Raw genomic sequence first — 25,322 nt, 5'->3', positions numbered from 1 at the left:
TATTTTTCTTCTGGGAATTCAAGTTTTTAGATCTTCGGGGTCTCTCCCCTCAAGATCCATTTCAATCTTTTAGATCTTGGGGGCCTCCTCCCAAGATCCGGATCACCAGTTCACTCTCCTTTTAACTCCTAGGATGATGGAAAAATAAGTTTTGCATAACTACAAAATATACCACATAACAAGCTTTTAACACATTCAATCCCTTTTAACCACATTTGTGGTTCAATCCCACATGACTAGCTTCCAACCCATTCAAACTACGAGTGTTAAGCCCTCAACGCTTTTCCATTACATGCCCATAATTTTCTTTATTGTAATAATCCCTTAGGCCCTTTGTCACTTGACACACAAAAACACCATAGAATGTGCTCTTGGGAATGCCTTTATTCACTTAATGAAATTTTCATTTTCCGTGAAATTTCCAACCTTGTGTTGGTTACCCCTACCATTTACAATGGAGGTTCCTTTAAGAAAATCCAGAGGAATAACTATCATGGTTATGTGTTTTAGTGGGACCTCCTCACTTACTAACTTACACCAATGAACACCTACGTATAACCACCTCAACTCACTACCTCATCCTCGTACCTTGTCACCTCGAAGTTTCAAACTCGAGTCCCCTTAGTAACTTCTGGGAAAATATTACTAGGGTGATGTGTCTTACGGTACTAGCCACTATAGTTCATAGGCCAATAGGAAAATTTTGGGGTTATGTGTTTCTGCCACCATGCTAACTTGTACGAAATTTCATGTATCAATCTTTGATAGGTGCCACATGTCATCATTCGATTGGTGATACGTGTCCTAGAAAGTTAAGCTAATAACGTGATGCTGATATCATCTTGAGCCTTTGTGTCACTTACATTATCTTCCACCATTGATGCCACTTGCTCTTCTATCTCATCTCCATAATCCAATTAGATTGCACCATGTGGTATTAAGCCATGTCATTGGTACAAAAATAAGGGGGTCTAAGCCTTTTTCTTTGATTGATTATCTTAATAAAAGTTATAAGGTTGGGACATGAAATCCTTTGGAAATTGATCAACATATTTCCACATCCTTGGAGCCGTATCCCCAGTGATTTCTTATGGGGATCCCCTTGAAACTCACAAGTAACAAGTTCCAGGGTCATGTGTCCCCTGGTGGGAACTTCCACGGTATCTCTCCTCAGCTTGATGGTCTAACCCTAATTTCTCTTGGTACTTGTATGTTGACTAATCTATGGGGCTCATGGCCAAAAACACGAAAATTTGACTTTTTTCCTGCTAACTTTGACTAGAACTATCATTCAATCTATGGGGCCATTTTGAAGCTCTTTAGCATACCATTGGAAAGCTCTTTCAAATCATTATCTAACTGTGCAATTTCCAGGATCATTTGAACTAATCTCATGAGGAAAAAATTTCTTCAAAGCTGTAACTCCTCCTTTAGCTATGACCTAGGTTCCAAATCCAACTAAATAGGAACCACACCACATCAATCCTGAACACGCTATATTCCATCCTAACCTAGTTGAAATCAATGGTAGCCTAGTTGACATCATTGCAAACACACTTTATGACACCTAACATCCTAACCATGCCAACTATCTAACAACATCCTCCATTGAGCACTAAGGATTTTTTAAAACATACTCCTCACTCTATTGTATGTCCAAGATCATGCATAAGGAAGAAAATATGATCATTTTCTACCTATTGAAGAGCCTTCCCTGTAAGATATTGACACCATTTTTCCATATCTTTCACATGTTTTGATTCCATTTTTGGGTTATTGTATTCTAAAATTTCAAGGTATTTTTCCATTTCTATTCCCAAAAAATTATACACCGTTTGAGAAAAGAAATGTGGGGATCTCCCCCCTATCTACTTTCTCGCACCATTTAGGGTTGGAGTTGGCCTAAGTTTCTTCACCTATTAATTTCCTCCATTTTCTATTGAATGAGGGTTGGCCTCATTTATTAACTCCATCGAAGTTCAATGTACTCTCTATATCCTTAGTCACTAGATTAGTATCGATACATTATTACCGTAAATCATAATCATAATCACTTAAATCAATTAGGAGTCCATGGGATCCATCATACTCCCCTTCAAACCTTCACAATAATGAAATAAAAATAAGAGGAGAAGACAAAGGAAAAAATCAATAGAAAGCAACAAATATTAAGAGTAATAATAAGGGTAAAATAGTTTGAGAGAGAATAATAACACATGGGGATATCCAAGTGTAATCACCTTGAACTTCAAGTGGAAGTTCTAAACCATAATATAGGGATTGGAAAAAACTATTAATTATTTCACCACCCTTTAATGTTCTCATGAATAATCCATCCATAAAATCCTTTGAGAAAACAAATCACAAAAGAAATGGACACCAAGAATGGGATATTAATACTAATTTGGAATGTAGAATTTATATAATTTAAAATACACCTTGGTACTTTATGGGTGGAAAGATTGAAGGAGTTGGCTTGTGGGGATCATTTTAGTGGCATGTACCAGAAGGAAATTTTGGGTCTAGAACCTTTTAGATAAATTTTAAGGTATAAAACGACATGTTTCGGGGTCAAAGGTTTGTGAGCATAAATGCGATCCCATTAACGTGCTATTCCACACATTTAAAGCTTTCTAATAGTGTGAAAATCACTTCAATCAAATCTCATATGTAGAATTTATTCCTCCCACAATTTGACCTGCCTTATTGACCAACATGGTAAGAAATGGATAACACATCAACACCCATTACTCACACATGTAGCTAGACATAAGTGGACTTTCAAGAATATGTTATATTGTTAGAAACTTAGCACCAATTAAGTGTTGAGGCATGAAAAAAATATAATCCTAGATGTTTATCAGGTTATGCGCTATAGGGATTCCATTCTTTTAACATTGTTTTGCAGTTGAGAAGAGCATTCAGAAGTGGGTTTTGAGAGAAAAATAGAGGAAGAATATTTTGTAGTATCCATTTGGGCCCAAATATCACAAGGAAATTCTTAATGGGTTCCTCTTTCATTGTATTTTCATTTTTCATAACTAAAGAAAAGATACTGGGGCACAAGTCTCAACTTCTAGTAGGGTTTTCTCTTTTAGAGGGATATCCTCATGCCACCTCTTCTAAACAAGTTTGGAATTTTCTAGGAGGTTAGTGGTTCTAATTTAGAAATTGGATTAGGTGAGAAACTTGAATATAATTCTATAAAAGGAATTAATAAAATATCTTGAGAAAGAGTGATCCATAAAATACTATGGGTATTCCACTTGACAGTTCATCATAGTAGATCTGATTAAATAAATTGAAATCTATATGATGAGAGTTAATTTTCTTAAATTTCAGATCTACTAACTATTGTTTCTTCTTATGCATGTAACAAATAAAATGAGGAAAATAGAGAACAATAAAATGCAATCACACATCAACAAAAATGAACATAACATATTGTCTAGGAAACCCTTATAGGAGAAAAACTAGTTGGAATGTGATGCTACTTTGCTCTCTTTTGTGTGAAAAGGAGGTCATGCATGTATAAAGTAAAAGGCACTCTTTATGGAGTTACATGATATTTGTGGCTTAATAGGCTTATACAGACATTAAACTCCCTTTTTCATTCTCTATCACTCCAATCCCACGTTTTTTTTCCCTACTCTACAACAAGTTATAACTAAAAAATGAAAGGAACTCCTTTCCCTCCTAGTGGCCAGTTTATAAAATAATGTTATTGCTAACTAGAATTAGGTTTGAATCCTTCATCTTTCAACTAGAGTTATAATTTTGACCCATCTAGATTCTACCTCGTATTCCCCATGTGGTTAACCACTTTTGCATGAGTAATGGGGGATGATGTGGCATCGTTTCAAATTATGGTGGTTAAACAAGAAGGTCAACTTCAATGTGGAATAAATTTTGCAAAAAGTCTTCAATTGAAATATTTCTTGCACTACTGGAATGGTCTTTATGTGTAGAATAATTCTAAGGGGTATCACATAAGCGAGAGTTTTGGAGCACAAGATATATTCATTTGATGCCTCATACTAGGACAATTAGATAAAATTGGAAATGTGAGGTGATTCCTCCAAATTTTTCCACTCGAAAAGCATTAATATGGATGACATATAATATAATGATCCAACTTAGTAATACCACCCCATTTTCAAAGGATTTTGTTCCAAAAAATATTTTACGAGATGAGTTGAGGTAATTTTTTTCTCTATATTCTCCTTGAGGTACCATTTTTCTTTGCTCCGAAGTTTTCCTTTTAACACAATCTTCCAAAGCACCACTGTCTTATAATTATAGAATTCTTCTACAAAAGTATATCCTCTATCAATGTCAAACACCATATGGAAATAACACATCGGTCTGAAACCTTGCATAATCATATTATGGAATATGAAAATTTACATGCTAAAACCTCTATCAACTTACTTAAGAATATAGAGATACATAATATATATAAGGTAGGACTTTTTTGTCTTCCTAATCCAACATAGTAGGCTCATAAAGTTAGAGATTTTCCACATTCATCACATAGTAAGTGTGTATGTATGAGACTACACTGAATCTATAGAAATTATCTCCCACTTTTTACAATATACTAAAAATACCATATCGCAAATCCTTTATTTTCTTACCACACTAGTACAAATGAGGAAAGAATCCAACATATATTCATCAACTATTCGACTCATGGTCATCGGTGATCTAACACATTAGACTCATGGTCATTGTGTGGAATAGGAGACTTTTTAATATCCGTTGGATATTTGAGGACACATACATCAAATATCCGACCCCAAAAATGGGAAAAAAAATTCCATCATCTGAGACATTGTATATTCAATTCCTTCTCCTTCATTCCGGCGAGCATTAAGTGTTGGATAAGTGACGTGATCACTAAAATGCTCCGATGCCTAACCATCATATATCCAATGAGGAAGGCGTCATATTTTGACGTTAATGTTGTAGAATGGGGTGAAAATACGATGGTTGGTTTCATTGGATAACTTTAAGATAATCGACGATGTCTAGTAGTTCAGTGCAGCGAATGCTTTATGGATCTGACAATTGGTTCCGTCGGACAACCATCAGATATCTCACAATGGATAGAATTTCGGTGCAATGAATGTTTTATGGATTAGATGGTTTGTTTCGTTGGATTGTGGTTGGATATCTGATGACTTCTTACAATTTTATCCATAAAACAATTGACGGTTATGATTATTAAAAAAAACCGCGTGTTATGATTCACTAAAACTGCTATCATTGTAGGTAGCCCATGGTTAGGTTAAATATTTGAAACATTGACTCTCTAATAAATTGAGCCATTACAGATACAAGAGATCCACCTATATCTACAATTACAACAATATATACATGGGAAGTCAAACAAAATAAAAGCACCTTGCATCAGATTCCTTGAATCCAAAATGGTATGATATTGAACAAGGAAAAGTGATATTTTATTCAAAATGTTGCAAGAGGATTCTTTATTTATGGATTTAAGATTTTCCTTAAAACTCCAATCCAAAATTAGAATAACACTATCAATTGATGTAATATCTAGGTGTGAATAGTTGGATGACACACACTTACTGTACAATCTAGCCTAAAGTAACAAGGGATGAAAGATGAAAACAAAACACTAAAGGTTGCAATAGTATATGTTGTTAATCAATGGGTGAGATAGTTTAAAAAAGGAATGCTAGAAATATGTTAAATATGAACTCTAAGATCTATTTTTCTCATAGTTTCTACAATTTACTTGACACATGATGAGGTCAATAATACGAGTACAACTCAAACCTTGTAACAACTTTGCAAAAAATAATTCAACTTAAGATTTTTCATGTTCTTCTTTTATATAGCTACTTGTTGCCTGCAAATGGCATGTTTTTATTGGGCTTTTTTGACTCAACCTAATTTGTCTCCAATCGGGGGATGGATTTTGAGTATGGGTTGTTGATTTGAAATGGATTACTATATAATTTTTCATCCTGATTATTACTCTCTAAGTGAGGATTTGGACTGATCCTAAAATTTATAAAGCAGGGCCAAAATTAAAACTATTCATTTGAGGCCCAAAAAATGCATTTTTGGGGTCAAAATCATCATTGTCTTAGCCATTGGCTTCAATGGTAGTACACATTGAGAGTTTCAAACCAGTTATCATGGAACAAAAACATAGTTTAGATGGGAGAGGCATGAACTACACAGGTTAACCTATGGATATGACCGTCACAGTACCGAGGGATGCCATGTACACTCTCAGTACTCAGACACATGGAGCTAGTCACCTTTAGAATTTAAAGAAGATTCTATAGGATCTAAAATTTATCCTCACCTTGTTTATTATACAAATTAGTCTTGAGCTCATAGCTATCATTTGGTTATCTTAATTTTCCACCATAAGCTCTTCATTAGTGGTAGAATTGTTAGGTCACTAGTTTGTATGAACTTGGAACTATGGTAGAGTGACTAATTCTATTATAGAGCACTTAACCAACAAGTCTAAAAATTTTGGCATTGCATGTGCAAGTGAAAGGAGTATGAGGTACCATATTTGAGGACAGACCCAGTTTTGAGACTACTTTCAAACTTTTTCATGGCCATGATGGCATGGTTCCACTTTCTAGAAGGTCATCATTACACATTTTTGATTCATTTTCGAATGCAAAAAATGCTGCAAGTACAAAGTATTATCCATTTGCAGCATCAACAAGAACTATTATCCTATCAACATTTGGGCCTAGTGGTCCTTTCAATTTTTATTTTTTCACGGTGAAGCATAAACACAATAAAAAATATTAGAATAGAGACAAATGAAAAGAAGAGGTCATACCCATTACAAGAGGTAACTTCAACATATTATGTTTTATTTTATGTGGGGTTAGGGTGTCTATATGATTGTTTAGAAGGTCAAAGTAGTTCCTCTTCTGTTTTTTTTAATTAGAAATTTTGCAATTATCATTTTTCAATGCGGATACTAATTTGAGTCTATAGTTCATGATTAAAATACATCTTATAATATATCTACACATTGGAAACCAATAAATTTTTATAAGAACCTCACATACTAGATAGATTGATTGCATGTTACATACTATTGTATCCTTGTGTACTATTAAACTTTTGGTTGTACTTTGAAAATGACAATTGCGGTTACATTATATATCTCTATAATGAATATTACATTACATCAAGAAATATACATGATATCCTTTCCTGCATAATTAAGGAGTGAGATTATACCTTATGTTGATTTGCTTTGAAGAGAGTCTACATCCTTTCTAAAAAAGCCATTTTTGGATGTAATCTAGACTTCCAACATTGAATTACAAGTTATGATCTCACCAAATGAAAGTGGAAAGCATCCCCATTAAAGGCTAGAAAACATCTCCTTTTCCACACAAAAAGGATGTCTGTCAATCTTTCTATGTTCTAGATACCTTTGTGAGATTGTATGATAATCCATCCATCCCAAATGTTACAGGCCATTTTGTCACATTCAACCAGATGGCCTTCAACCCACATCAATGATCATTCTTTCATAGCTTGAAATCATCTCCTACAAAGACAAAATCATAAAAAACCTTCAACCCACTTCAATCATCATTCTTTCATAGCTTGAAATCATCCCCTACAAAGACAAAATCATAAAAAAGAATCCCCTTTCCAAAAGTTTCAACATTTCTACATTAAATTGGCTAAACAATCTAATTTAGGTCCCTATCGCACTTTCTTAGTTCACACAATGCATTGCTGCAGGTTATGTCAAAGGGAAAAGCAATGGTCAACACAAGTTTCTTTCATCGTAAGTACAATGACCCTTGATACAAAAAATTAAAGATAATTTCAAAGCTTCCACTTCTAGAGGCTTCTATCGTGGACATTTCCATTCTATATTAAGGATGTCCTCGAATTCCTAAATATGAGGTTTTATCTTTTATCCTCTAGAACTTATCCCATTCTAAAGTGTATATTACCCTAGTTTAATGGATCTACAACCTCCTCATTTCTCCTATAAATGCCTACTATTTGGATTGATTTGGATTTTGGAGACTCTTAGTTAGGCCCTCATGCTGCTCATTTAGGTCTAGAAGTCTATAATCCATCCATGTTGGGGGATATCTACAAGGTCAAGGTCTTCAAGGGTTGTAATATCCTCCTACGTTTATTAATAAAAAATGCCTTGTTTCCCTATACATTATGTCTCATTTATGCATATGTAGAACGATGAATCCTTGGCCTAGTTTTGTTATTTGTATGTTTTGGTTCTCTTGCTTATTTGGGATGTTTTGCAGGTTCCACTTATTGCAGTTGGAGTTGGAGTTAAAGCTTGCAAGTGGAGAGAAGAAGAGAGTTTATGTTGGTTTCCAAGTAAGTCTTTCTTCCATATTACAAATTTGTCTAAGGAAAACATAAATTTTTTTGTCTCGGTTTATTCTAGATCAATCCACTAGGTCTAGGGGGATTGCTTATGTCCTTAGAATAAATCTATCCCTTTAATAACTTGGTGACTCCCCTAGGGAATGATATGTACCTTAGTGGTTTCCTTTGTCTAGTCACTTAGGGCCTCTAAAAACGACGCTTTTTTACTTGTTCATACAATTATTAGACTTAAGAAAGCATAATTTCAAGCTTGGTTAGGGTTATATTGAGTGTTTTAAAAAAATTTGGCCCAACACAATTTCTGTTATGAAATAGAGTGACCTAACGGACTTGTCTCTCTGTGTAAGTGTGATGACATGCACTAGTTGCTATATATTGCCTGTAATGACCCCTGTAAGTGAAAAAAATTTACATTTCCTTGCCTTCCTTTGAATTATGTTTTGGTTGTAGTGTCTTATTGAGTCTCTGGTTTGTTAAAGGTATCTATAATTCTAACAATTTGCTTGGAATTTAGTTTGATTGCATTTTGATAAGAGTTTGCTTAATTTTTATTTTTCTTGTCAATTAGGGTTTCTAATCATTTGGCTTGGTTATTGATTTGTTAAAATACTTTCATGTTATAGTTTTGATCTTTGTGAATGTTTTTTATTCAATAATGTATAACTTTCTCATTTTTATTGCATTGAAAATTGAAAATAAAAGAGAAAATTTCATTTCTTCATGTATCAGGGCTTTGAATCTTTGCATTGGAATAGTGGAAGTTTTAGATCTTATTTGGAAGTTAGTTTATTTTTCATCATTGTTTGAAACTCCTTCCCTTATTTAGTTATATCTTCATCGAATGGAAAGAGTTCATTTTATCATGCTAGTTGCATTCTAGGAGTTTGGGTGAATTCGTTTCAAGCCTTGAAACTGAAATCTATTCAAGGTCAACATTACAATTTATTAGTTAACCTAAGGATAATTTGGAACATTAACGACACATTTAGTAGTCTAGGCTAGAAGGAGTGTTCTAACATCATTAATCATAGGATTTTTCATTACTTTTCAATGTTACATCCAAGGGATAGTTGGTTTTCTGTGTACATTAGAGTATATTAGAATGTTCTTCCATGTACCTTCAGGTATATAAGACAATTCTCCATCTACAATGAGTATATCAGAATGCCCCCATCATACAGTGATGCATTAGACAACACTACTACAGATTACACTTCTATGTACCTCCGAACATATTTTTGAAGTCCCCACTAGTTTGTAATCTTGCCATAGGTAATCATGTCAGCCACCTTGCTAACTATGATGCACCAAACACAACATTCCAAGAAAATGCTTGCATGTACTTAATGATATATTTTAGTTCACAGTGACTTGGTAAACCTTTTTTCCTAGTTAAACCTCTTTATTTATTTTTTGTTTTTAATTTCTAAAATAAATTAATTAACCATGGAAGAACACCCTCTTCATTCTCGTAGAATGCAAATATTGCCTCCTCTACCTCTAGAGGAAATACATGGACATCGTAAAAATATGAAAACGCAAACTATTGAACCTGGTACTTTGGAATATACCCCATATGGAACCACATCCAAAATTAATAAAACTAAATAATCACTTCCTATTAGTACCAAAATTGAAGTTATATCCTTGGAAACTAGTGAGTTCGAGACAATTGAAACCTCTCAACCAAATGTTGTCGAGAAATTTGAACTTGAAGTTATAGAACCTAGAATCGAATATTTAGAAAGCTTACAACTTGAGGAACCACAAATCACTTTAGGAACTTATTTTTATAGTCCTCTGAATTTTTCTCATCAACAACCTTTGTCTTCATCCACTGAAGAAGAACAACTTTCGCTTGTTTTATTGAGTATAGTGGAGATTATTGAGGTAGATCTTACTCACCCTCAAACTTCTCTTCACATTATAGGAACTTGTATTTATCAAGTTTTTCCTTTTTTTACCCCTGATACTCAACTACAATCTCCTTTACATAAAAATCATCGATTTAATTCACTCTTGAACTCTCCTTAGAAAATTCGTCGACATACTCCTTTTAGAATTCTAGCCATGATAAAGGAAATGATAATCCCCTAACCTATATCTACCATTATGAGTGAATTGATTGAGGTTGTGGCAACCTCTATGTTTGTCACTTCACTAGAAACTCGCCTATGTGGTGGTCCATTAGTGCCACTACATAAAAGTCATTGTCAGGAACCATTTTTGGTGCGTCGACTATTCCATTGACTTTTCTTTTACCTTCATCATATGGAATACTATCTAGTTTATCTTTACCGAAAACCACACAAAAAATACTTCCACGGAGGGCTTGTCGGCCTAAAAAAACATGCATAGATAAAGAGAGTAATCAGATCATCATTCCAAGAATGGAACAATATTATATTAATCATAAATGAAAAATACAAGGCATTATATCTCTAACAATTAGAACCTCTCCTCAAGCTTTTTGCATAGTCTACTCCTTCAAGTTAAATAAGTCTCTTTGGTAACCTAGACTCAAGATATCATATTAGTGTTGGCTTAGTGGGTCTTGAGCCAGGTTCATAGTTAAGTTTGCCAAACAAATCCCTACACTACTGGCCCTTTCAGCATCAATCCGTGGTGCATGGACTGAAGTCTCAACTGAAGCAGTATGGGGGTATGCTGGAAGAACGTTTCTGCACCCGAAGATGGTTATGATGTCATTTTATACCCTTTATTAGCCTCCATGTAGATCGATAAGCCTTTCAAGCTTATCGATATGAATTCCTCTTACCAGCCTCTAGACATTCATGAAGGTTTATGACTATCTTTCGTGGACCCTAAACAAGCGAACCAACCACTTACACACCTCTGTAATCACTCTTAAGTATGTTATTACCCAGATCGACTTATGTCTAATATCTTTAACATGCATTAAGATATTCTTTGCATAAACATATATTATTACTTGTGTTCATATAACAATGTAAACCATGCAGAATCACACATCAATACATTATTAAATCATAAGCCCAATATTCATCATAACATTAACACATTCATTCATAACAAAAGTAAATGGACAAAACACAAATATTTTTTGAATAGTCTCTTTATTGATACTTTAGATTTGCTTATAGACTGAAGACAATCCTGCGCACTCAACTACAGGGGTTTGCGCACACAGCTATGGATTCTACTCTAGGCCTATATGCAAACAGCTGTAGAGCCTGTCTTCTTCTCTAAGACTCTTCAATCTTCACTTCTAGTGTCCCATTACATCAACTATGAACTTAACTTCACTACCTTAGACTCTCTAAGACTCTCCATTTTATACAATCCCATAGTCCGCGAACCATGGGTAGGTCTATACAGCTGACACAACTTACATAAAAGAAGGGAAAATCCCTTTATGACACTTACTATCTACATGCTCCGCGATCATAAATTGTAAAGAATTTACACTTTACATCACAAGAATTTGGGTTTTATGCCACAAAACTTGGGATTTTGCCCCAAAATTGACCGCAGGGCCCTGGACACAAATATTATGACTCATCCCCGAGTCACTTTGCTAGTGCAAAGATCTAGCTGCAGAGACCTCCTAGCTCAACTTGCGATCTACCTCAGCCACACTCTGTGTGGTTGCTTGCTTGAGTTGCTTGACCAGCTGCTCGGTTTCTAGTCCTACGCTATATTCTTTGACCTTCTACTATGTCCTACGTAGGCCTGCCAACTTCCCTTCAATGGCGACATAGATAACATATTCCTTGTCCAACCAAGGCCCCAATCTAGCCTTGATGACCACATTTTTACATTGCAAACCTCCACTTGTTTGAGAAACTACTTTTCCTCATTCATCTTAGCCAGTCGTTGTGAGATAGCGACGATGTGTGCCGTTGCTTGTGCTTCGTCATAATTTTGGTACAATTCCCGAGCCTCTATGTTCAACCTCTACGAGTTAGGATCCTCCTGCATAGTTGTAATGACCGCTGTTGGCTTGAGGAGGCTTGACCGAGGTTCAAATTTAATTAGCCAAACAAATCCCTACACTACTAGCCCTTTTGGCATCAGCCTGCAGAGCGTGGACCAAACTCTCACCTGAAGCCGTATGGGGGGATGTTGGAACCAAGTTTGTGCATCTTGAGATGGTCGTGATGTCAATTTATTCCCTTTATTCATGCCTTTGCATAGGTCACTTCGCTCTAGGGCTTTCCATACGAGCCCTCTATTCCACCCTTCAATACCTCCACGAAAGGGTATGATTTCCCTTCTTGCAACCCTAACCTACGGCTAAGGTACTTTCTTGCTAATATGGCAGTGTACCATGTAGATTCCTAAACTAGTCTAAGTGTCCTACTTATCTTATTAGGTAATCACGGTTAGTACCACATAAATAGATATCATTAATTGCATTTAGTTATCCAATCTAATTGCATTCATTCACACATCATATAAGCATTAAAAAGGGAATTCATACATAAAATGACAAGATGCTTTAATCAGAAATAAAGGCACGGGATTGTGGAATATTCTTCTTTATTGATATTTCTAAGTAATTACAGACTCTATTCGTCTTGTGCACACAGTTGCAGGTGTCTGCGCACTCAGCTATGGACTTCCACCCTAGGCTTCTACACACTTAGCTGTAGAGCCTCTACCTCTGCTATGACCTGAAACTTAGACTTCTTACTTCAGAGCTATGACTCTCTTATCTTATGTGTCTCTAAAACTACTTAGAGCTTGGCTATTTTTATACAATCCCATGGCCTTTGGACCATGGTTAGATCTCTTACAACTAACTTTACTTTACAAAACTAAGGGAGGACAACCCTTTATGACTCATGACACCTTCACACTTTGCGACCACAATATGTGGAGTCTTTATAGGTTTCTTACAAAATTTGACCAAAACATTGGATTTTAGCCCCAAAACTATCGTTGGGGGATCCCATTCCCAACAGGCCCCCAACAAAAACATCGTGACTCACCCTCGAGTCACTCGATAGGTATAGAGATCTTTGCGCGATGTCCTTCCAACTCAACTCGTATGATCGCAAGCTCAGTCGTGCACTATGCAACGTCCCGCCTTATGTCTTCCACTGTTTTCTCAGTCATTGCTCCTACGTTGTCGTCCTAAAGCTTTTGTTACATCGCTTGAAAAGTTGCAAGCTTGCCTTTGATACATCTTGTCAGTGCATAAGCCTCATCCAGCCAGGGCTTCAGTCTTGCCTTCAACACTGCTTTCTTATGCAATGCTGCATCCACTTGTTCCTTCAACTGCTTGGCCTCCTACAACTTGGCTAGTATTTGTGTTAGCATGATAGTTCGCGCCTTTATCAGAGCCCTGATCTATCCCACCTATCTACTTCCTTGTCTGCTGCATAGGCTCGCACTTTACCTGGGCCTTATCAACAACCTCCTTTTTCCTCTTTTCTGCCAGTTGTGCCATCTTAAGCTTGGCCTCTTCCTTCTTCTTCTACGCGACAGACTTGCTCCCACCCACCGCCAAGTCTATGGTATTGCGCCATTCTATCGGCCATTGATCAAGAACCACATCAATGGCATCATCTGTTTCTAGATAAGGCAAGTGGTACCATTTCTGCGTAGGGTCCTTCCGCACCCTAATGGATACTCGATGGAAGTCAACTTTGAATTCGTCATAGCTCTGCAGGTGAGCGTAAACCATTGGCAGCAATCGCTGTTTGCAATTGATGGCCATCCAGATGTTCATCTCCGTCAAGATCCAAAAGATCTTACTGTCTTTGACTCCCTGTGCACCCTTGGTCACCCACAGCGAAGCATACTTTGCTGCTTCAGGGAGGTCTGGCACGACCGAAGGGAACTAGCTATCCTCTGGAAGCTCCCATGCTACCAAGACAATTGATAGCAAGAGCTACGCATAGTGGAACATCTTGCTGAGCGCTTGTGCTTCTCGATAGTTTGCTGGGAACTCTCCATAAAGATAATCTGTCTAGTTTAACTGGACTCCTTCAGCGCACTGTACCGCTAGCGTGATGACAAGCACCAACACCTCATCAGCGCGACACTTCCTCATCACCTTCCCCGCTAAGATATATGTGGCTACCTTCACAGTGGGGTCACAGATGCTAGATATAGTGTATCCGCACAGCTTCTTCACCAGTTTAATTTTTTCTCTTATTGATTCCGCGAGAGCCTTCTCGCCACCTTTTCTGCCAAATATCATGGTCGGATTCTCTCCTGTATACAAAAGTCACATTATCCGATGAATCAACCTATCTCTGATGGGTATCAACTCCTCTAGCCATAGCACCCATCATGCACCAAGCATAGTAGCTGCTTGATCACCAAAAATATTCTTGGGTGTTGTTTTAGTGCGACACCCAGAGCAAGTTGAGCAACCCTGCCTTTTTAACTCCCTTGAGCGACCTCTGTGGCTCCAATGTGGTCATTCCTGTATTCGTATCAATGATGCAGCACATCAACTACTCGTTCACCAGGTGTGGGAACTTCTCATGGTCCGCCAAGTCTGAGTCTTCAAGTTTTAGCAGGGGCACTCCTGCCAAGTGCGGACCATTGAAAACAATTTTGTCTAGTAGTAGAGGAGTTTGTAGGGGATTCTTGCTGTCATTGATGTCCTTTGGTATCTTGGTCTTAGGCTTGCATGGAGGGACATACTCCAGCAACTGAGTAATAGGGTCCACATCCTGGCTTCAACCTCCTCCACTTAAGCGCCCACATCCTCATCGTCCATTGGAATGTCTTCAATGTCTTCCTCCTCTGGTTCTAAGTTTATGGCCTTGACTTTCTCCTATGCAGTGTGTTACAGGGAAAAGTGTCTATTTAGAACTGCTCTATCCCACTAAGGTGTGACAACTGCCTTAGAAATAAACAGAGAAAAACTACTTTTGTATTTCCTTTATGAACTATAGATAGAGAGGAATAGAAAGAACCAACCTGTGTCTTGTGCTGATCCTTTGATCCAATCCCTCTCTTCTTTGATAGTCTCCAGCTACCTGCTCCCTTACTTGCCCAGCTTCACAAAGTACCTGTAAGATCACAGAATAAGAACACTGTACAAAGACATGGATCTATATTCATAAACAACTTAGGATCAGATTTAAGTTAACCATACAAATGTAATAAGCATCAATGATACAAAAGCATGGAGGAAAAACTCAAATAATTTTTATTGATAAACAAGAAAAGATCCAGGAGGAGTTACAACCGGTGGTTCCTGACCCAGCATCAACCTCCCAGCAAAGAAGCCCCTCTTCACCTAAAACAAAGCATAGATCACCCAATACTCTGATGTTTGTCTCAAAAACCAACAGCAATTCCTTACAATATGCAAAATTCCAGCCTCTGGATCTCTGGGATGAGGGATCCATATATAGATATGTGTAAGGAGGATGAGTCAGCTTGTGATTTGATTAGTGTCTTCTCTCTATCAGTTCTTGCTTCCACTTGGAGACTGAGGGCCTCTTACTCATCTTTGGTTGAATTCAGTGAGGCAAGTGTCACAAGAGAAGATTCTGGAAGCTTCCATTGCCTCTCCACCTCACGGAATGACACTGCCATTTGTCATTTCTCGCCCATCGCACCCTACAGAAGGGAGTTTTGAAATGCAATGCACCCTCACAGTGTATTTAGGTGCAATGCAATGCACTTAGCTAGTGGAGCAGCTGAAATGATCCTGTTTTGACCAATTCTGAGCAGTTTCTGGTGGAGAACTTGTGGGAGAAGCTGTAATCTGTTGACCTTGTTCCTTTAGGGGTTAGAACAACACTTTTAGGGACTTAGGAGCCCTTGGTTTATGGACATTTCATGCTTGGAGTTGTAAGGCACAAAAATGTCTATAACAGTTGCCCCCTAAAGTATGAGGCTGTTAACCTTTTGGTGTCGGGTGAAATGCTTTATTATGAGGATCCGAAGTTCTTTCAATGCTGGGAGGAGACCTGTAATAAGATACAATACAACACATTATCTTCATACTGTTTTCATGATCTAGCTGAGGCGGGTATTCCCATGCTCAACTTTATAAATTCATTTTCATGTACATAGGACAGACAATCGTCTGAGGGTAGACTGATGATTCTGATAGAGCCATCATCCTTTTGGCAGGATGATTATCTATGCTGCAATGCTGTACATTTGATGTCTTTATTTCCCTAAATATATATCGCAGCCCAGATGGATGAAACTAGATCCGGGGTCTTCAATCTCATCTGATCTTCACTCGAAGTACAAGTCGATCCATGTGAGAAATGTTTTGAAGTTGAACATGGAAAGACATCGCTTGATTACCGGTAAATGATGTAAACCGCTAACAAGCGCGAGAGGAATCACCGATAATGATAATGACCCTCAAGGTACTGCAGTACAATTCACGTGGTGTGAATAGAGGACTTGGCGTCGAACACCATGCAAAATCTTTCGGTCGAAGGCCATTGATGTAAACCTGTCGCCGGAAGTGAGAAACTTGCCATTGAGGCATGCAAGCTTCAAAGTACTGAATGGGTTGTTCCTAGATCAACTTCTTGGATAATGAGCTGATGTCGACAAGAAGTGATCCGTCACCGGAGGGCCTTAATGAATCCCACATCAATGACACGGAACGGAGCAAATGATTTTGATGGAGGTGAAAACGATCTGATGATATAATGTTCAGGGTGGTGGTCATGAAAGAATGGAGTATAATGTATGGTAGTGGGTGAGACACAGGTGACTTCTCTGGATGACTTCTCTTGAACATATCGGTGACACTGATGTGATGGATTGGTAGCACCAACCCCAAATGTGGATGGTATGGCATGACCATGGCGATGTGACCGGTGAATGAAACAACCCAACCCGACTCAGACACAAAGTGGAAGTGTCATGTTCAAGAGCGACTTGCTACCAATAAAGTTTCTTTGAGTTTTCTTCCCAATTTTTCCCCAGTCATTGCTGACCAGTACCTCTTTATTTTTTTCAAGCTTGAGGAGGATAACATATGCTTGTTCTATAATTTTCCCTTCGAGCAAACCCATCGCTATGTTTTAACGAGCCTAGCGATAGTGAAACTCATTCTAGTCTATAGACAAGTTTGTCGCTATTAATCTATTTAACGAGTTTAACGACAAAGATAACTCGGTCCTTTCCAATTTTAGAGAGTCTGAAAAGGAACGTAAAGGTAACTCCAAAATTCCTTTTTCGTCATCTAATCCCTTAAGTCCGAAAAAGTATAAAATAATATAGAAGGGATGAATTTTCGATAGTTTTAACGAGCTGAACAAAACAAGCGCTCGATCTTTTTGTGTAATAATCCCTCAGGTCCAAAAAGATTAAAATCTAGATGAGGGATAGCACTTCCTGTCCCTTTAACGAGCTAGAAGGCCAAGGACTCGGCAATCTTTTCATATTTTACGATTCAGTTGAAAAGAGCTTAAAGGAGACTCGTCTTTTGAGGAACGAGTGATAAAATGGGTAGCAGCTGATTCCAGGTAAGGTTTGGAATTTTCCAATCACGGTAGTGTCACAAGGATGGCTAGTGAGATCACTCTTCGCAGTTGTTCCTCAAAATGGGTAAACAATCAAATGGAGGTGAATGATCGGCCAATGAAAAAGTGGAGGTGACAGTGCAAACATGACCAAGGCTTTAATGGCTGAAGTACTACATTCACGGTGGTTATTTACCGAGGAATAGTTCATTTTTTAACGAGCTTAAATGCAGGTGGAAACATTTGCTCATGTCTTATGTTTATTTTTTAACAAGCTTGAACTATGTGCTAAAACTGCTCGATGCGGGTTTATTTTTTAACGAGCTTAAACCTTGCGGTAACACTGCTCGATTAAATGGTCCCTTTTTGATTTTACCATAAATAGCTTAGTTCTTTCAAAGATCGTACTGTATTTTCAACTGCTTCATCAAACTAGTCAGAAATGAACATTATATGCTTGAAAACGAGTTAGAACACTAATATTTTACTTTGAACTACGTAAAAAGTAATGAAAAAGTGTTTTTACTTCTCATTTTACCATTTCATTTGAACTTTGGTTTGTTCGAGCTTTGGAGGTGCTTTTCCCCCTTGATTTCACCAGCTGATTTCGAGAGATTCTGTGGACGATTCTCGGCGCCGTCTGGACCAGGTAGGAGCTAAACCTAAGCTCTTTCATTTCATGGTTTCCATTTTCCATTCTGAGCTTGATTCCTGGTTTTTCTGAGCCCCTGGGTTTGAAAAACTTGTTCTGCCTTCAGCGCACCCTCTGTGTATCGAAAGGTGCGTTGAATGTTGGCCATTGTGAAGGCCATTTGACATGCAACGCACCCAGAGTACTGCTGTAGGTGCGATGGGCACAGAGAAGGAATTCTGTGCACAATTTTTGATGGAAATTTTGCATGTTTCTTGCCAAAATCAGGATCTAACTCTTCTCTTGTTTGTTTCTCAGAGATCTTTGGAGCAAGATGACCATTACATGGCGAGAACATGAGCATGAAGAAGAGGACATGCTTGCCCTACATGATCCAGTTACAGTAAACGCACTGCGGAACTGTGGCTTGCTGAAGTTTTTCTGCATTTCTAGCATGAGACAACAGATCAACTTACTGCAGTATTTGCTCGATGCTTGGGATCCTACCAACCAGGTTTTCCAGATTAGGGGCAAATCTATCCCCTTGACTGTGGTAGACATCTATTTCTTGACTGGCTTGTCGAGGTGGGGTGCCCCCATCTCTTTATCAGGTTCGGCCCGAGGAGGTGACTCGGTGAGAGATTATGTTCGCCGGTACTGCAGAGAAGGATCTCAGCCGAGTAAAGACGGCAAGATCATCATCCGTGATGTTACTGACAGGTCCCTCAGGACTATTCTGTTTACTTTTGGTAGGATGGCCGGTGGTGCGGCTCTTCATGTCGCCAACCGATCTTATATGCAGTATGCCTTGGAATGCCTCCAACCGAAGGTATTCAACTGGTGTGATGCAGTACTTCTTGTGATGAAAGAACAGTTGACCAAGGTAAAGAGCGGGAGGTTGAAGAACTTTGGGTATGGTTCTATTTTGACTGCCTTTGCCTTGGAGAAGATACCACTGATGCAGCCACAGTACATTGCACTCGATTTACCTTCTCCTACTGAACCACGTATGCAGAGATGGGTTGACCACATGTCTAGGCATGTTGGCCAGTCTCAGATTTCATTTTCTGATACCTTCTTCGGGTGGTTCGACCGTCAGGAGATGGTCTATTCTGAGTATCCATACGCTGGCATGGATTTCTGGGGTGATCCAGATTTGGTACTGCTAGATGGTGAACAATGGGGTGTTATTGGTAAAATTTCTGACCATATTCCTGTTTATCGTTTTTGCTTATAATGTCCTTGTGCTTTACTCTATCAAGACTTTAATCAAACTCATGTGTACATGCAGATGTTGGTCCTATTCGTCCAGCAGTTCGCCTGAGAGTACCAGCTGCTGCCCCAGCAGGAGAGGCTGTCAGAAGGGCTATCCTTCGTGACCTCGACGTGGCCGAGACTCTCACAGCATTACAGGAGCAGGTTGAGGGCCTCACTCTTGGTATTCCAGATGTGAGGACTGACGAGCTACCCTTGAGGCTACAGCGGCATACTACTGGTGTGCCAAGACGATGGACTCGTCTCTTGTGCATGATCGCATAGGCTGTGACTTGCTATCACGAGCATCATTAGACTAGGGTGCCCCTTAGCTTTTTGAGTTTTTTGGTCATTTGACTAATTTTGTCTTGGTTACAGAACATTATGTGTAAACCATAAACAGTTATATATATTTTTGATTTTCGGAGTTTTATTTTGGTTAAGTTACATGATCCAAATACAAGCATTGATGGAATGTTTCTTTTTATAAATGTTGCAAATGTCTATCTAACACATAATTTGCTAATGAGTCAGTTAATGTGTTTAAGTTTCAGGAAATATGTTGATATTGAATAGAATCAAATTGTCTTTCCAAAATCTTAACTCTTAGGAACATGCGATAAATAGCTGGATTTCGAATAGAATAGATACCATTGAGTTGTAGTATTACGAGTTGTGAGTCTAGCCTGACGATTAGTCGGTGTATACCATGTGTGATGGCATTAGAGAGAAGTTCTATCAACGCGCTATATTCAGTGATGTTATTTGTTGATCGACCAATACATACACCTCTGAAACTTACTAACTCACCGCTTGGATCAAAAATAGCCCAGGCTGCGGAAGATAGGTTCCGCAAACTACAACTCGCTCCGTCGGCATATCCAACACATGACTCCAATAGGTTTGACATCTGCAACAAATGTAAAAGGTGGATTACTTGACCAAAATAAATACTTTAGCGAAAGCAAAAACATAACAAAAGCATACAGGTTACCATTACGCATAGTAACGCTTGAGGTACAACCCATTACAAGGTTACGCCAGTGGAATTCCATCATAATCCATTAACTCGTAGGCTCCTTTTGCTAACACTCATTTAACAATATAGGGGCCCATCCATAAAGTCTTAAATTTACCTGCTCCCAATTTATCGGATTCTTGGTCGTAAAGTAAGACCAAGTCACCTTCTGAGAAGACACGGGGTTTGACATTTTTGTCAAACTGCGCCTTGACTCGTTTCTTATGGGCTTCATTAGCTAGAGCGGCGTCACGACGGGTTTCATCCAATTGGATTAATTCTAAGAAACGAGCCTCTTCTTCTGAAGTTCCAGGGAGGAGATCAATTGCGAGTTTGAGGGACGAGATTTCACACTGGATTGGTAAGACTGCTTCCAGGTCATATACCAGTTGGAAGGGTGTGAACCCGGTTGCATTCCTTACCGATGTTCGGTAAGCCCACAAAGCTGAGTACAGGATTAGGTGCCATCTTCTTTTGTGAACTCCGATCATCCTTTGCAACATGCGTTTCAGGACCTTGTTGATTGCTTCAACCTGTCCGTTGGCTTGCGGATAATATGGAGTAGAGCTGTCGTGAGACAACCCTCGTTTGGCAGCTAATTCGACCATCATGTGATTGCGAAAATGTGATCCATGATCTGTGACTATAGCCTGTGGTACGCCGAATCTGGTGACTACATGATTGAAAAAGAAGAGGGCAGCTGTTTCACCAGTATTATCTAATGTAGGCATCGCCTCGGCCCATTTGGTAAAATAGTCAACTGCGACTATGATATACCCATGCCCCCCAGTCGAGGTGGGGTTACATGTCATGAAATCGATGCCCCATTTGGAGAATGGCCCAAGAGAAACTATTAACTGTAAAGGTGCGGGTGGTCTTCTGGTTTTTCTATCGAAAATTTGACAAGCATGGCAACTTCTGACTGTGGTTATGCAATCTTTGAATATTGTTGGCCAGAAGTATCCTGCTCGTAAGATTTTTTGCGCTGTAGCATATCTAGATTGATGCCCCCCACACGCGCCTGAATGACAGTCATTCAGGACTTTTTCGGCCTCCTCATGGGTGAGGCACCTCCTCAGAACTGTATCGATACCACGACGGTAGAGTGTATCACCGACGATCATGTAGTCTTTTGCTTGGTATCGAATACATTTTTGTTCGGAGTGGGAGGTGTTTGGCCTGTATTTTTGAGTTTGGAGATAAATGATTATATCCCCATACCACTCATTGCTTGCAGATATCAGAAACAAACTTTCATCCACGATTGTTTCTTCTGATGTTTCATCGTTGGAGGATGATGGGAGATCACACAATAATTCTGCGAAAACTAGAGCTTTCTTTGATTTGGATTTTACAAATTCCAGATCAAACTCTTGTAGGATTGCTATACATTTTGAATATTTTCCCCCCAGCAACTGTCGTGACAGTATATAAGTCATGGGGTTACAATCAGACAGAATGGTAGTTTTCCGAAAGAGGATATAGTGTCGAAATCTCTGTATCGCTTGAACAGCTGCGAGTGCTAGCTTTTCAATGTAAGAATATTTGCTTTCTGTATCATTTAAGTTTTTGCTTAAATAATATATAGGATGTTCAATTCCATGGACTTCTTGAACTAAAACCATTGCGATGGTCGTATCTGCTGCAGCCAGATACAGGTTAAAATCTTTTTGATAATCAGGGGCGTACATTAATGATGCTTTCATTAGGGAATCTTTCAAAGCATCAAAGGAAGCTTGCGCAACCTGATCCCAGAGAAAGGGTACTTCCTTTTTCAAAAGACGTGTATAACCTTTAGCAAGTTCGGCGTAATTTGGAATGAACCTCCTCAGAAAGTTTGCTTTCCCTTGGAGTTTCTGAATCTGAAGCAAATTCGAAGGTGGAGACAAATTTATGATTGCCTGGACCTTACATGGGTCGAGACGAATCCCGTCCTTGGAGACTACAAAGCCAAGTAAACGACCAGAACTGATGCAAAATACACATTTGTGCAGATTGAGTCGTATCTTGTAGTGTCGACAAGTAGAAATATCGCTCTTAAATGCTGTGGATGATCAGTCCGCTTTCGCGAATGAGCCGGAAGGTCGTCGAGGTACAGTTGAACGATGTTTTTGATGTCATGGAAGGCATAATTCATTGCCCTCTGAAACGTCGCCCCTGCGTTCTTTAAACCAAAGGGTAATTTTCGATATGCGAATGTGCCCCACGGACAAATAAATGCAGTCTTTGACTGGTCCTGTGGGCGGATATTTATTTGATTATACCCGGAGAATCCATCCATGAATGAAAAGATTTCGCATCTGGCGTATTCATCAATTATCTGGTCAATGAAGGGTGTAGGGTAGTTATCTTTTGGACAAGCTTGATTTACATCCCTATAATCGACGCACACTCTAATTGTTCCTTGTTTTTTCATAACAGGGACAATATTCGATACCCAATCGGTTAGAGGAACTGGGTAGATGAAACCAGTATGGAGAAGTTTTTCAACTTCTGCCTTAATGGCAGCGGCTTTCTTGGGGTGCACCTACCGTAGCCGTTGTCATACTGGTTTGACATCTGGATACATCTTAATTTCGTGTTCAACGATACTCGAGTCAATGCCTGGCATTTCACCATATGACCAACCAAAGACATCTCTGAATTCGCGAAAAAGAGCATTATATATCTCTAGTTCTGAACGAGAACAACATTTGCTGACATGAATATTCTCTACAATATCTATTTTAGTCGAGATATTTATGGCGATAGTCTCTTCAATATTGGACAAGTTTTGCTCGGAATCCACCATGTTTACAGTATTTGATAAGAATTCAAAAACTAGAGGATGATATAGGTCATCTTGATTATCTTCTCCACAATCCGAAGAAGGGAACGATGGTGGGAATCATTCCATGGTGTCCCTTCAATTACCATAGATTGGACAATTCCTTCGTCGGTGACATGCACTCGCGACCAAGGATCTGAAGGGGTACCATATTCTCTAGACCTATCTATCCAAACGCTTGATGAGCGTTGATTTGGGTTTGCCTCCCATGCTAGGAACATTGATTGCTACAATATTTCCGTTGGGCTTGGGGGCAAAACCACTGCATGATCCATGTCGATATCATTTTCTGAGATCTTTTTAGAAGATATCATGTTGCAGGTTCCTATCGACGCTACTTCCGCCAGATTGATTGGAGGTGGAAGAGCGAAAGTTCCCATTAGTATAGGATCTTTTAGTAGGCCTACTCCGATATTCTGAAGCGAATGGGGGCTTCCATGGATCATGGGAATGCTTCCAGTAACTTGAGAACCATTGGGGAGGAAGTTTTGTTGATCGACGATTGTAATCCCTCCTTGAAAGGGAAATGCAATCTTTCTAAAATAGGTCGACACAACAGCTGCCATGGCATATATCCATGGTGTTCCTAGTAGGATGTTGTAATCAAGATTTCCATCAATGACTTCAACATCTATTTCTACCGTCTTTCATCCTAGTTCAACTTTCAAGTTACTTAGGATACCATATGGGGTATATGTCCTTCCGTCGAATGCTTTTAATGTCGTCGAAGATCGCGACAAGGTTGGAGATCCTAAAGTTTTCCAGCAACTCATCGACATAATACATGTAGATGCTCCTTCATCAATAATCGTTCGATGAACAGTTTTGTTGAGGGCTTTCACTTGAACAAGGAAAGCTAGTTGAGCTGGTAATTGGGGATCATATCCTTTATGATCGAAGGATACAAGATTGGAATCCTTTGGGTCAATCCCACCAATGGCCGATAATAAAGCCTGCCTTTGGGATGGGCAATTTTGTAGTACTTCAAGAGTCGACATAGCGGATGGCGATTGGGCCAAATCTTCCACTATGTTGTAATGCTGTGCCGCTCTAGCGCGGGGATTAAATGTCGACTTGTGTACTACTCCCTTTGGCGGTTTTATCGTCAATTCAGGAATGGTGGGTGGCACAACTTCTGTTGAAGTTGTTGTTGAACTACTTTTTTGATCTTTATCCTTGTTTTTCGACAGCTGTGGATTCCCATAATCTTTGTTCCTTGTTGATATCAAAGCATCATTTTGCTGTTTTGAGACCGACAACATTAGCACTTGAGACGGGGAAGCATTTCCACTTTCAACCAGATTTGTCCCTGGATTTGGAAACGGATCAGTTAACACTGCTGAGGTTTTCGAATTCTTAAAGAATTTCTTAAGCTCAGCTCTGTGTGGACAATTCGCGGTCCAATGATCCTCATCGCATATAAAGCATGGATTTTTGGGTTTCCTATCTCCAGGAGGGTTTGAAGAAGATTTTTCAGGTGATGATTCCTCTTGTTTCTTCTTCTTCCCTTTGCCTTTTTTCTTGCTCCCTGGTTGTTTGGTTTCTTTGCCTTTATCTGTCGATACGGCATTTACTTCCGAAGCAAGAAGTTCATCTTTTGCATTTTGACTTGAAATCTTACGGGCCTTTTTGGATGTAGCCTTTGTTGATTTCGTGTCTGTCGTTCCAATCACGCCATCGCCGGCATGAGAGTCATTGTTTGATTTAGGAGGAGGAGGAATTGAAAATTCCGGTCTAGGGGCGTCAGGT

Source organism: Pinus tabuliformis, chromosome 4_1 (assembly GCF_031772625.1).
Source record: "Pinus tabuliformis cultivar Carrire ecotype Pingquan chromosome 4_1, CPIR1, whole genome shotgun sequence".
NCBI lineage: Eukaryota > Viridiplantae > Streptophyta > Pinopsida > Pinales > Pinaceae > Pinus > Pinus tabuliformis.
Note: the sequence above shows the minus strand (reverse complement) of the source record.